We start from the raw sequence: 12,929 nt of genomic DNA on the forward strand, positions 1-12,929 counted from the left end.
TACAGAACTTTCCCCTCTGAGTCTTTCTCAAAAATACAAATGTACACTATCTAGTACACTTATCTAGTCTAGTAAAATACTCATAGAAGTGGAATGTCTTAGTAACACTTTGGATCTGTTTCAGCTTCTCTCAAGAATAATCTATAATTTAATACATGGTCAATTAGGATGATTTTCCATTACATTTGAAAGTCTGTACCTTCTACGTCTCTTTCATCCCTTCCTTTTTGTCTTTGTACAATTTCTCCTCTTATTCTTTCCACTTCACCCATCTCTTCTCCCTCTCCTTTTCTTAAACTCTCTCCTCCTCTCCTCTTCATCTCTTCCTACATGTTTCACTCTTCCTCTCCCATTCCTCAACTCTCTCCACTCTTACACGTCTTTCTTTCCCCTTCTCATGCTTATTCTTCTTTTTTTTTTATTTGCATAACAATGTTTTTTACTTCTGAAAATAGTTTTTATAGTTAATGCAATTGTGATAGCTGTGTAAACAATTAAAAAAATTGCATTTCCAGTGATGTGTGTATGTGTATTATTAACCATCAGATTGGCCTACTAGTTGAAATCATGCTATGTGCAATTGAGAATATGACAAACTTACAATCTGTTTAGGACAATTATAAAGTGTTCTGATCACTGTGATAATTGTTCTGATAGCAGTGATCTGAGTTTGTGTCAAATCAACTGAGAAAAACTTTAACACATTTTCCTCAGTGATGATGTGAGAAGCTCATGTGTAGTTTGTCAGATGTGGGCGTGTCTATTGTACGAGGTGGGCGTGTCTATTGTATGATGTGGGCGTGTCTTTCAGTGGCTCCTCCCTCTCAGAGCTCTTGACTGTCTTAAAGTTTCTCTCTCTGATCATCTCAGCATTATTCTACAGCACTGCTCATCTTTACACGTCACACGGACCAAATCACAAGATGATCATGATATTCTGTGCTTTCTTTACTCTTCTGACCTGTAAGTTTTCATCATTTCTGATGTCAGATTTAAAGTGTTTTGACACACAATCTCATATAAAGGATGTGTTTATTCTGCAGGTGTCAGTGGAGTGACTGTAGTGACTCAGAGTCCATTAATCACAGTCAATAAAGGAGAAACAACTAAACTGGACTGTAATCTGGGGACAGTAACTGGTGATGCTGCTATATGGTACAAACAGACTCCAGGAGGAGTTCCTCAACATGTGTTAAGATTTCGTCATAGCTGGAGCACAGTTCACTATGGATCTGGTTTCTCTGCTCCTAAATTCACATCAACACATTCATCTGAAACAGATTATAGTCTGATCATCAGTAATGTGGATGTTGGTGATTCTTCAGTGTATTACTGTAAGACATGGGATGACTCTGTTAAAGAGCAGGTTTCACAGTGATTCACACCATGACAATAACCTCCTCACTGCTCACATTCACTTCTGCTTTTCAAGTCAAGTCAAGTCAACTCATTTATATAGCGCTTTTAACAATATGGATTGTTTCAAAGCAGCTTTACAGTGATTATAGGAAATTACCGTAACAGATTGTTTAGGCTTTACAACAGCTCTAAGATAAAGACAGCAGATGATAAGAGCACTATTTCACAACACAGATTCATGATAAATTACAAACTAATCACAGATGCTGAGAATATTCTCCAATTTCTTCACTATTCCGCCCTGTAAGTAATTGTTTAGAGAAATATTTTTATCAAAAAAAACAAAAAAACATCATAATAAAAAAAAAAAATCATAACAGGATAGTGTTAAATGTGTTGTATTCCAGGTCTTCTGAAGCTACAGCAGTTTCTCATCTGTGGTCCTCAGGTGTAAAGACACACTTTCTTGAAGTGACCATAGCATGTTCCCTTCACTAACAGACTAACAGTATGTGATGGATTCAGTTGTTCACTTTCGTTTGAAACGCCTGACAAACGGCATCTCCTTCCCAAAGTGAATTCACTCAGTGTTCACAACAGATTACTCTCATCTTTGGCTGCAAATAATCATGAGAATCTCATCTACATATGAACAATAATAACAAAGCAAAAAATGAATGGCAGCAACTGGTGAAAAATATGAAAAACAAAAACTTTAAACACCTGCATATAAACAGCTGCTTATGAACTGGTTTCTTGACATCACGACACTTAATGACTGTAAGAGTTTTAATGAAGAGAGTTGTGGTTTATAATCTGAGCTTGAGTGAATGTTTCAGGTCTGTGTCTCTCGCCTCTGAAACTCAGGAGGTTTTTGTACGAGTGAAGATGTGACTTGTATCACAGTGGTATTCGGCCAAGGAACAAAACTGAATGTGATCGGTGAGTAAACTTTACTCTTTTAATACTGTTCAGTCACTTTTTATTATTTCAAAAATAAAGGTCAAATTATACGATAAACAAATTAAATATACTGATTTACTTAAAAGACAACAAAAACAAAAAACTTGTTCTTGAGATTTGATTTCCTCTATAAATATATTTGATTATTTCAAAATTCACCTTAATAATGATTTTTAAAATCTGTTCTCAAGTTGATGGGTTAATAATATTAAAATAGTTTTTAAAGGCTTGATATTTTCCCTCATGTTGTTTCAAACCAGTAATGTTCTGGGCCCGGTTTCCCAAAGCGTTCTTATCTCTAAGTAGTTCTTAACCTATTCCTTAACCTCTCTCTTAACCTTATGGGAAGGTTCCCGAAACGTTCGTACGCTAAGTATATCTTTTGTAAGTCACACTTTCGTAAGGTTGGTCTGGACCATTCGTAGCTCTCTCTTAGCGTTGTTGCAGGTCTAAATGAATATAATTCTGAAGTTTTAATACACCCAGACAGTATTAAATTAGGCTAATTCAAGTGTTTTCATGCAAAGAATAAAATTGTCATTACACTGATTGTTGTTAGATTTTTAATTATATTATTATACAATATTATTAATTGAATTAAAACGCTCTTTTAAAGGCCAGTGAAAGCATAGGCTACTGTCAGTTAAGTCCTATTCGGACGCTAATATTGTTTCTCATGGGCTCGTCCGGTATTTTAGGGGTAAGTCGGTGATTTTTGTGCCGTCCGAATCCATAATATCAGTGTTTTTCTAACCCAATCCGCGTAAAAATCCCTGGCCAAATTAGTACCTTCTGTTTTTTGACAAACAGGTCGTGTGGTAATTTAATTGCCGTCTGAATCCACATCTCCGAGTTTACAAGAGATTCAAAATTCACGGTTTAAATCCTGATTGATCACTGCCGAGCACCGTACGCAAGATGTAAACTTTTATTACAAAAATGCAAAAATGGGAAAGAAAAGGCGGCACGTAAATTTTTGAAAAGGTTATTGTGGCAGCAGTAGGCTATATGTTACAATTTTAAAATATGTAGGCTACGCTTTTATAGGCTATTATAGTTTGAATAATTTTTTATAATATCCAATAATCATAATAAATTGAAATTTCAACTATTTCTGAAGTGCTTCTTTTATAAAGATGACCGCTTTTTCACATAAACAGCCTCTGCACGAGAGAATAATTGATTCTCGAGCCATCGATTTCAAACAATTCAGCACCATTGGCACGGACAGCGCCTGGTCACGTCCCACGTAAGAAGGTATATCTTAAGCGGCTTCCTAAGGTATAGTTCGGGGAACACACTTAGGAAAATAAACAAATTTGGTAAGATATATCTTTCGAGTCTTCTTAGCAGGCTAAGAATGAGCGTTATCGGGAAACCGGGCCCTGGGCTGCGTTCTCCGAAACTACCTTAACGCTACGTCGTTCTTAAGTTGTACCTTAAGAAGTACCTTATCGTTAATACGTGGTTTCCGAAACCTTCTTAGTTAAGTATACCTTCTGTAAGTCATACGTTCGTAAGGTTGGTCTGGAGCGCTCTTAGCTATACCTTATCGCTGCTGACGGTTCATACCGCTAGTGGCCACCACTACGCAAAAAGCTTTTTTACATCGCAGTTTAATTACACATAGCCAATTTTATATGAACATTTAATATAAAATCTGATTTAATATTAAAATTAAATTTTTACTTTACTTTAAAATTTTACACATAAAATACTTAAAGGTGCATTGCGCGAGAGTCTGAGTTTTCGCAGAACTACGCCCCCTCTGGCGGCAAGCGAAACTGCAACCAGAGGTGTGCACGCTCACGGACCACACGCACACGCACGCTTGCACGAGCTCGAGCTGGTCATAACCCAAGGAGCATCAGCCGCACAAATCTTTTGTTTACAATCATAATGTCTTCAGAGGTAATAAAGTTTTAAATCTGCAAGTAATTTAAAATATGTGAAAGGAAAGGCAATTGAGTAAATAACACACTTATGTGTGAGGGAAAAAATGGGGGTAGTAGAAAACTTCGTTTTTTATTCCCATCTATCTCCATGTTGAACTGTGTTATGTGTTTACTGTATCCACTTATGACTATTATTATGGAAACACGTTCATGAACAATATAAGTTATAACTTTGTAAAAGCTCAAAATTGTAATCATGATACCATACCATACACATTCGGTCAACAAAGTACACCCAAATGTCTCAAGGTAATAAACAATCAAGTGGCACTATGACGTTACCATAAAAGCCAAACAGGCTAATCCGCCGAAGATTTGCGGGGGTTTAGCCTGTTTTATTGATCAGCTAAGTAGCATATTCCAATAGCAATACATCGTAATTAAGCAGTAATTTGCTCAAAATTTGTGTCTAAGTATCTACCTTATATATCAGCATTTTATATCACAATCATTCTGAACCTGATCACTGACAATGGTAAGTTAGTAAAACCTATTCCGATTGTACATTTATCTAGCTTACGCTAAAGCATTACACATTTTATGGATCGTCATTTATTGTCATTATTGGCCGTATCAGACATTAGAGAATGGGATATATCTTACATTTTTATCAAGAAAAAAGCCAACTGAGGATCCCGTTTGAGCCCTAGAGCAGACCGGAGATCTCTCCATTTGTTGAAAGCCTTCCCTATGTTTACTCTCGTCTTACCCCGACGCCTGTCTGACTCCAATTTGGACCTTTTGGTTGCACTAGACAAAAGTTCTCTTTTTTTTTTTATCTTACGTGGAGTTTGCGTTGGTGTTTGAAATGAACTACAAGCCGGTCTCTTAGAATCCATTTTCTACGGAGAATGGCGGCGTCGGCGCATACACAAACCTGCCAGACATATGAGCGTGCCGTGAACGCGCATGACGTCACGCCCAGTCTCAGATTCCGACCCGAATCCCTCTTATTTATTTTACTGTACAGGATTATAGAGGCAATCGCAGTGATCAGAGAAGGGCTCAGTCAGCCCATCAGGCAATTGTTTAAGCATGTATGGGTTAGAAAACGGGTATTTTTAACATGAAAAGTTGCGCAATGCACCTTTAAGTTGTTAGCCTACACCCAGTGTATGGAAGTCCATCCATCCATCCATCTTCTACCGCTTATCCGGGGCCGGGTCGCGGGGGCAGCAGTCTAAGCAGGGATGCCCAGACTTCCCTCTCCCTAGACACTTCCTCCAGCTCTTCCGGGGGGACACCGAGGCGTTCCCAGGCCAGCCGGGAGACATAGTCTCTCCAGCGTGTCCTAGGTCTTCCCCGGGGTCTCCTCCCGGTGGGACATGCCCAGAACACCTTCCCGGGAAGGCGTCCAGGAGGCATCCGGAAAAGATGCCCGAGCCACCTCAACTGACCCCTCTCGATGTGGAGGAGCAGCGGCTCTACTCTGAGCTCCTCCCGAGTGACCGAGCTTCTCACCCTATCTCTAAGGGATCGCCCAGCCACCCTGCGGAGAAAGCTCATTTCGGCCGCTTGTATCCGGGATCTTGTCCTTTCGGTCATGACCCACAGCTCATGACCATAGGTGAGAGTAGGAACGTAGATTGACTGGTAAATCGAGAGCTTCGCCTTGCGGCTCAGCTCCTTCTTTACCACGACAGACCGGTACAGGGACCGCATTACTGCAGAAGCTGCACCGATCCGCCTGTCAATCTCCCGTTCCATCCTTCCCTCACTCGTGAACAAGACCCCAAGATACTTGAACTCCTCCACTTGAGGCAGGAGCTCTCCACCAACCTGAAGCGAGCAAGCCACCCTTTTCCGACTGAGAACCATGGCCTCGGACTTGGAGGTGCTGATTTTAATCCCAGCCGCTTCACACTCGGCTGCAAACCGTCCCAGTGCATGCTGGAGGTCCTGGTCTGATGAGGCCAACACGACAACATCATCCGCAAAGAGCAGAGATGAAATCGTGTGGTCCCCAAACCCGACCCCCTCCGGCCCCTGGCTGCGCCTAGAAATTCTGTCCATAAAAATTATGAACAGAACCGGCGACAAAGGGCAGCCCTGCCGGAGTCCAACACGCACCGGGAACAAGTCTGACTTACTGCTGGCAATACGAACCAAGCTCCTGCTCCGGTCGTACAGGGACCGGATAGCCCTTAGCAAAGGGCCCCGGACCCCATACTCCCGGAGCACCCTCCACAGGCCGCCGCGAGGGACACAGTCAAATGCCTTCTCCAAATCCACAAAGCACATGTAGATTGGTTGGGCAAACTCCCATGAGCCCTCCAGCACCCTGTAGAGGGTATAGAGCTGGTCCAGTGTTCCACGACCTGTTCCTCCTGAATCCGAGGTTCTACTATCGGCCGGATTCTCCTCTCCAGTACCCTGGCATAGACTTTCCCAGGGAGGCTGAGAAGTGTGATCCCCCTATAGTTGGAGCACACCCTCCGATCCCCCTTCTTGAAAAGAGGGACCACCACCCCGGTCTGCCAGTCCAAAGGTACTGTCCCCAACCGCCACGCGATGTTGCAGAGGCGTGTCAGCCAAGACAGCCCCACAACATCCAGAGACTTGAGGTACTCAGGGCGGATCTCATCCACCCCCGGTGCCTTGCCACCGAGGAGTTTCTTGACTACCTCGGTGACTTCAGCTTGGGTGATGGACGAGTCCGCCTCCGAGCCCTCAGCCTCTGCTTCCTCAATGGAAGACGTGACGGCGGGATTGAGGAGATCCTCGAAGTATTCCTTCCACCGTCCGGTGATATCCCCAGTCGAGGTCAACAGCTGCCCACCTCCACTGTAAACAGCGTTGGTAGGGCACTGCTTCCCCCTCCTGAGGCGCCGGACGGTTTGCCAGAATCTCTTCGAGGCCGACCGATAGTCCTTCTCCATGGCCTCACCGAACTCCTCCCAGGCCCGAGTTTTTGCCTCCACAACCACCCGGGCTGCAGTCCGCTTGGCCCGTCGGTACCCATCAGCTGCCTCAGGAGTCCCACAAGCCAGCCAGGCCCGATAGGACTCCTTCTTCAGCTTGACGGCATCCCTTACTTCCGGTGTCCACCACCGGGTTCGGGGATTGCCGCCTCGACAGGCACCGGAGACCTTACGGCCACAGCTCCGAGTGGCCGCGTTGACAATGGAGGTGGAGAACATGGTCCACTCGGACTCAATATCTCCAGACTCCCTCGGGATCTGGTCGAAGCTCTGCCGGAGGTGGGAGTTGAAGATCTCTCTGACAGGAGATTCGGCCAAACGTTCCCAACAGACCCTCACAGTACGTTTGGGTCTGCCGAGTCTGTCCAGCTTCCTCCCCCGCCATCGGATCCAACTCACCACCAGGTGGTGATCAGTTGACAGCTCCGCCCCTCTCTTCGCCCGAGTGTCCAAGACATACGGCCGGAGGTCGGATGAAACGACCACAAAGTCGATCATCGACCTCCGGCCTAGGGTGTCCTGGTGCCATGTGCACTGATGGACACCCTTATGCTTGAACATGGTGTTCGTTATGGACAAACTGTAACTAGCACAGAAGTCCAATAACAGAACACCACTCGGGTTCAGATCAGGGGGGCCGTTCCTCCCAATCACGCCCCTCCAGGTGTCACTGTCGCTGCCCACGTGGGCGTTGAAGTCCCCCAGTAAAACGATGGAGTCCCCAGTCGGAGCACTTTCCAGCACCCCTCCCAGAGACTCCAAGAAGGCCGGGTACTCTGCACTGCCGTTCGGCCCGTAAGCACAAACGACAGTGAGAGACCTATCCCCGACCCGAAGGCGTAAGGAAGCGACCCTCTCGTTCACCGGGGTGAACTCCAACACATGGCGGCTGAGCTGGGGGGCTATAAGCAAACCCACACCAGCCCGCCGCCTCTCACCATGGGCAACTCCAGAGTGGTGAAGAGTCCATCCTCTCTCGAGGAGTGTGGTTCCAGAGCCCAAGCCGTGCGTAGAGGTGATCCCAACTATCTCTAGTCGGAATCTCTGAACCTCACGCACAAGCTCAGGCTCCTTCCCCGCCAGAGAGGTGACATTCCATGTCCCTAGAGCTAGATTCCGCGTCCAGGGATCGGGTTGTCTAGGCTCCCGCCTTCGACTGCCGCCCGATCCACTTAGCACCGGCCCCTTACGGTCCCTCCTGCAGGTGGTGGGTCCACGGGAGGGTGGGTCCACGGGAGGGTGGCCCCACGTCACTCCTTCGGGCTGAGCCCGGCCGGACCCCATGGGGGGAGGCCCGACCACCAGGCGCTCGCATACGAGCCCCAACCCTGGGCCTGGCTCCAGGGTGGGGCCCCGGCTGCGCCATACCGGGCGACGTCACGGTCCTCCTTTTTTTGGGCATCATAAGGGGTTTTGAACCGCTCTTAGTCTGACCCGTCGCCTAGGACCTGTTTGCCTTGGGAGACCCTACCAGGGGCATATAGCCCCAGACAACATAGCTCCTAGGTTCATTCGGGTACTCAAACCCCTCCACCACGGTAAGGTGGCAGTTCAAGGAGGGGGTGTATGGAAGTGTTTTCATTAATAAAGTTTCCATACACTAATGGTTGTTAGCTTTTTTAATTACTATCCCAAGGCACATCAGCTGGCGAACCATTTGATAGAAAAGGCTTAGGAGTCTATATAAAGAAAGATGAGTTTACACAAACTTTATAGCTATGGCAGCAAGACAGCGAGTAGCCTACTTGTTTTAAATCAAAGACGGCGCCGTCCGCGGAGCCAGTTAGTGTATGTCAACTACATGGCTGGTGGATAATCAGCATACGTTGTGGAGAACATTAACACGTATGGCCGTAAGGGTTTGGGATTGCACACTTGCTAAATTATAAACACATACTCATATTTATTTCTGCATGTACATATTTCAATGAGCCCCGATAAATGCAGTTGGTACTATTTCTTTATAAAGAACATTGTTTTCTCAATACTTTACCTATACCGCTGTGAAGGAAAGAGCGCACAATCGATCATCGAGGCATCGATATCAACCTATTCAGCGCATCCACCATGGACAGCGCCTGCTAAGGTCGAACTTAAGAAGGTTTACCTTAAGCAACATCCTAAGGTATAGTTCGGAGAACACACGTAGGAAAGGTATACCTGTAGTTAAGGTGTACCTTTTGAGTCTTCGTAGCGCGCTAAGAGACAACGTTATCGGAGAACGCAGCCCTGTTCTTTATCACTGTAAAGCTGCTTTGAAACAGTCCATATTGTTAAAAGTGCATTAGAAATGAAGGTGACTTGACTTTGTAGAGTCAGATTTAAGGTTAAATTCAATATTAAAATGATGATTCTAGTAACTGTCTTGTATTTTATTTCCATTTGCAATGTGTATCCTTTAACTGACCCATTTACACAAGTTGTGATACATTTATGTTATATTATATTATATTGTTTCTTGTTGTCATGAATTCCCTGCCTGTTTTCTCCAGACTTTCCTCTGTCTCCTCCTGTTCTGACACTCTTGCCTCCGTCCCCTGAGGCTCTGAAGGAGAGTAAAGCTACACTTGTGTGTCTGGCTGAGGATATTTCTGTAGCTCTGGTTCATGTCAGCTGGACAGTCAATGGACGCTCTGTTACAGATGGAGTTTGGAGCAGTGCTACTGAGAAACAACAAGACAAAACCTTCAAAATGAGCAGCTCTCTGACCATCGACTCCTCGGACTGGACCGATAATGTGGATTTCTCATGTGAAGTGTCAGTGGGCTCAAAATTCACTAAGAAAAGTATCAAAAACTCACAGTGTTATTGAAATATTGTCTGAATGAAAATAACAGATGTTTTTTTTCTTCTTCTTTATTTCTTCTCATATTATTTGAATTGTATGATGCCATATCTGAGACTTAACACGAGTATATACTTTAATTTTTGGTTTTGGTTCTGCAATTAAAGATCTTTGGCAATGCATTTGTTTGCATTTTCTTTCATAGACATGCATGACTCTCTCTCAGGATACACCTGCACAATGTGCCTCATAATTTCAGCTTTATGTAAATCATGATGTTCCTCTGAGCTCTTTCAGAACTGAAACACACAAACTTAGTCTGTTAAGAAGTCACCGGCTGCACAGATCACAGAGAAATATATTTCATACACACAAAACCACATTATAATTAACAGGATTTTGTGTTACTAATCAGTGCTTTATTTTGCATCACATATCTTACTCATTTATAACTTTTACTACATATACTATTAAAAATGGTTAAACATCATGGTCATTCATCACTCATATCTCTATATACATTGAGGTTGAGGTTGAAGGTTGAAGATTGCAGTTTTCCAGCATTTTTGTGCTAAATAACTTTATTAACATTATAAGTGGACCTCAAGGAACATAACAAAAGATCATAACATGACCCCTTTAACATTTGGAAATCTGATCAGACCTGGGACCGCCTAATGTTGGACATGGGACTGCCTAATGTTGGACATGGGACTGCCTAATGTTGGACATGGGACTGCCTAATGTTGGACATGGGACTGCCTAATGTTGGACATGGTACTGCCTAATGTTGGACCTGGGTCTGCCTGATGTTGGACCTGGGACTGCCTAACTTCACATGTCTTTGGATCAAGGACTTCCTGACGGGACGCACACAGAGGGTCAGAGCCCCCACATTTCCACAGCTCTCAGTCTCAGCACTGGCTCCCCCAGGGCTGTGTTGATCCCCTGCTCTATACCCTCTATATATAGGACTGCACCCCTGTCTATTCTGTTTGAATTCTCTTCAGTCTCCAGAACAGTTCTCTCTTCTCAGCGTCGCAGAATTGGTGCCTTTCCTCTGTGAAATTCAGGTTTGTGTATGTTTTGTTTTATCTATAAAATCACTACTGTGCTTTAAATCATTTTATTTTACGAGTTCACACTTACAAATAAGTCAGATAGAATAAATGGTATGCATATTTGGCGTGCTGTTCGAGGAGAGGCCTGAATACCCTACTCCCCCCGTGTTCCTGGCCGTGTTACGAAACAAAAATATATTGCAATATACTAGAATTTATATTGCAATACATTAGAAAATATATTTCAATGTATCAGAAACTTCCTCATATATTTGAAAATATATAGCAATATATGGATGGACAACCTATTGCTATATATTGATTCATATATTAAAATACATTGATATACAAACAAAACTGTATTACATTATTGCATGTATGTTTATTGAACAAAGTGTTTTTTTTATGAGTTAAGCAAGCTCATGCATAGGTTTACAGAGAGGTTAACAATAGTCCAAATCAAATTTTTGCATGACATTCATTATATTTTACATTATATAGCCATATGGATGGACGATATATGGCTATGTATTGATTCATATATTGTAAAATGTAGATGAGAGTATTATAAATTAAATTATCATTAACAGCAGCAATTACAACATTTTTTTTTTTTAGTCCACTTTTTATTCCCCCACACATGACATTTCATCCTCAACATTTTATTCCTCCACATGACATTTCATCATCAACATGACAAACATGACACTTTCCAAGTGCACTCAATCACAGTTTTTGTTAAGAGAAGAAATGCTTTGGAGAAATGCTCCGTGCTGCTGCCTGCTGTTTCATCAGATCTGCTCTCATCTGACTCTCTCTCCCCTGCTCACACTGGCACATAGATCTTATAAGACACTGGCAGCGGCGCCAGCGCGATCTGAATGCGCCACTCCTATTGGCTCTTAGGGGTGTCAGTCACTACAGCACAATCAGTGATTGGTTCGGATCATTTTACTGACTCGGATCTTTGAATCTCGTTCAGCAAAATGAACGAATCTTTTTTCAAGTCATTTCGTTTTCATTTCACTGCACGATGCCACGCTTGCGCACCTTTGCACCGCGCGAACATATTGCGCATGCGCATTACCGATCGGCGTACGTGCCTCAGCGGTGAGAGGAGAAAAAAAAAAGATGAAGTTTGCGCTAGTGAGCTGGTCAAAGGGGAAGGATAAAGATGCTCTCAGTATAGTCCCCGTAAATTGGATCGTAGACTTCGATCCTGAAAACTCTAAAAAGGAGTATCTTATCGAGTGCCGCAGCATCGGTGGCAAGAGGCCTAACGTTACTAATGGGTGGCCGGTTGAAACAGCACACATTTTGCAGTTGGCAGGCAAGTACAGTGCTTTATATATATATATATATATATATATATATATATTTTTTTTTTTACTTGGTTAGTCATGCAACATTATTGATAGCAATTATCCTGTTGAGGTTTTTGCATTTTTGGCCAAGTAACGTTCGCTGTAGGCTATTAGCTAGCTTCGGGACAGTGACGAGCTAGCTAACGGCCGTCACGTGAGTCCTGCTTCATTTGAACTTTTAGCTAGCTAAGGGCCATTAGTCAAATGAGTATGAATTTTTATTTAGAAGTGAAACATTAATTAAACACTTACTTTAAAAGTCCTAAATTGAAGATTGTCAGCTAAGATTTGGGTTAATAAGAATACTTAGCTGTCAACATTGTCAGCCAATAACATTGTACAGTGAAATTCAGTTTAGCGGCTGTACATGGCAGCAAAATTTAACATGTGTTAAAATGAACAGACTAAACTTATAAAAAAGCAGGGGGAAAACAATACAAAAAACTGTAAAAACAGCACAAAATTTGACAGTAAAATACAGTATTTGATGTAACGTAAGCCATAGTTTTGTTTCTAGGCAT

General features: G+C 43.3%; 2 protein-coding genes across 2 annotated transcripts in view; both read left to right on the forward strand.

The window, feature by feature from the left end:
- Nucleotides 1-12,929, forward strand: part of LOC311304839 (uncharacterized protein) — a gene marked incomplete at its 5' end in the record, with an annotated part of 32,175 nt that overhangs the window by 6,721 nt on the left and 12,525 nt on the right. The gene's annotated exons all lie outside the window — the stretch shown is intronic.
- Nucleotides 10,016-12,929, forward strand: part of LOC311289995 (uncharacterized protein) — a 31,270-nt gene continuing 28,356 nt past the window's right edge. Inside the window, exon 1 of the mRNA XM_084408279.1 lies at nucleotides 10,016-11,056. The gene's annotated coding sequence lies outside the window, so the exon portion shown is untranslated. The remainder of the gene's footprint in view (nucleotides 11,057-12,929) is intronic.

This window comes from Rutilus rutilus (genome assembly GCF_951802725.1).
Source record: "Rutilus rutilus genome assembly, chromosome: 1".
In the NCBI taxonomy this organism is placed as follows: domain Eukaryota; kingdom Metazoa; phylum Chordata; class Actinopteri; order Cypriniformes; family Leuciscidae; genus Rutilus; species Rutilus rutilus.